Genomic DNA, 2,260 nt, shown 5'->3' on the forward strand with positions numbered 1-2,260 from the left:
TGTGGGCGCAGCGCCCCTGCCGTGGCTGGGCGTGCGTCTCCGCGTGCGCCTGCGTGTGGCTGGCACCCCCCTGGAGAACGGGCGCCGGGAGCGCCTCCCAGTGGGTCACTGTGGGTGTGAGGCTGGGTGTAACTACACACGCTCAGGCCGTGTCTGTGCTTGTTAGGGGTGGGGGCAGTTGGCAGAGGAGCAAGAGGGGGGAGGGGTGGGGAGGGGAGGGACCGCTCACCCCCTCCCGCGGCACTGGCGTCTGAGCACTTTCCTCGGAGCTCTGCGGGGACTGCGGGCCACGGAGGCCTGGGTGGCAGGGAGGGATGGGGCAGAGCAGCGCCAGCCGGCCCTCACCTCACCCCTGCACCCCGCCCCGCCCCTCCCAGGGCCGGTGTCCTCCTCTGTGCGTCCACCCGAAGCGTTTCACGCGGAGGCTCCTCGCCCAGCCTTCATCCAGAGCGTCCACAGAGCCACGGAATGCAGCCGCATTCAGCTATGGGGCACCTACTGCATACGCCGAATACAGTGGCAGATCAGAGACCAGAGCCGGTGGCCCCAGGTGGGAGGGGGGCTTCAGGGCAGCAAGTGGAGCTGGGCCCGAGGGGCCCAGGCTGGGCTCAGGCTGCTTCGCTCCCACACGTGCGCCCTCCCGAGGCCAGCACGTCCTGTCTGGAGGCTCTGGGACCACAGGGCCTTCCACGCCGCACCTCGGGCCATTTCTACTTTTCCATGGGATACATATAGTTTCGTGAACAGGCCACATAGTTACTGACTCGTCTGGTCTCTGCTTTCTCCCTACCAGGACGGAGGTCCCACTGCTGCCGGGACTTGATCTGCTTTGTCCTTTGCGGACCCCCAGGGCCTGGAGCGCTGCCTGGGACATATGTAGAGGGGACAGATATGAAACTATGCAGGAGGGCCGGGTGCACAGGACCTGGTTGGGACCTCTGAGGAAGGCTTCCCTGGGGAGTACGGCTCCAGTGGGGTTAACCCAGGCAGGGGTGTAGCACGCGCAAAGGACCTGTGGCTGATGGGTGCACGGCGCTGCTGAGGACAGGTGGGGCTGGGGTTGGCGTATGTGGCCCTGGGGAGGCAGATGGGCTGGCCGGCCAGGCACAAAGGCCCAGGCACGAGCTGTCTTTGTAGAAGGCCCAAGGGAAGGAGGGAAGCCTGAGGGGCTTTTGAGCACGGGGAAGGCACGTGGACACTCTCATGTGCACAGGTCACTCCGACCTCCTGGAGGAGGCTGAGAGTGCAGACGGGAGGGCGGGGAAGACCTCAGCAGTCGGGCGAATCACGCAGGGGCAGCCAGTGCACAGGCGTGGGGTGGGGAAGGGGCGGTGGCCTGCGGGGCAGTCAGTAACCCGGCCGTTGCCAGCACGGAGACCTGGAACCTTATAGGAGAGCTGGGTTGTGGGGGCCCTGGGGCCTGGGCCGGGGAAGGCTAAGCGAGACTGGCTGTCGATCGGTCGTCTGAGAGCAGCAGTCGGAGGCCAGCTGGCTCCTGGGACCGGAGCCAGGGGGAGGAGTGGCCTGGACCACATGCGGACAGGGCCCAGGATGGGGACGTGAGGGGACGTGGCACCAGGAACCCATCGAGGCTGGTGGGAGGGTCTCAGGATGGAGAGGCAGCCGGGAGGGACACGGGAGGGGGCTGGGGCGGGGAAGGGTCTCAGGGCTGGAGGCTGGGACACACCTCCAGGCTCCTCGAGGGCCAATCTGCTGGCGCAGGGACCCGGCCTCCTGACCAGCGGTCTGAGCAAGGAGGACAGGAAGAAATGGGGTTGGTGAGTCTCCAGTGGAGGGTTGGTGGGGGGTGCAGGGGGCGGGAGGGAACTGAGTGCGTCCAGAAGCCCAGGGAAGGAACGGCCTAGGGAGCCTTGCAGAGTCACAGAGGGGCCGTAAAGACAGATCAAGTGAGAGACAGAAGCCAGTCGGAGGAGGGCGCGCTCTGTGATTCCGACTCTGTGACGTTCCGGAAAAGGCAGAGCTGGGGAGGCAGTACAGGGATGGGTGGTTGTCGGGGTTTGGACGGAAGGGAGGCACGAGCAGGCTGAGCCCAGAGGATTTGGGGGCAGGGAAACGACGCCTCGTGACACCGTAGCGGTGGATACGCGTCGCCACGCGTTTGTCCGAACCCACAGAACGCGCACCCCCGAGAGGGACCCCAGTGTCAGCTGTGCACTTAATGTTTGTCAGTAGGGTAAACAAAACGTGGTCGGTCCGCTCCCTGGACTGTCGCTCAGCCCTGACGAGGACGGACGCTCTG

Source organism: Panthera leo, chromosome D1 (assembly GCF_018350215.1).
Source record: "Panthera leo isolate Ple1 chromosome D1, P.leo_Ple1_pat1.1, whole genome shotgun sequence".
NCBI classification, from domain to species: domain Eukaryota; kingdom Metazoa; phylum Chordata; class Mammalia; order Carnivora; family Felidae; genus Panthera; species Panthera leo.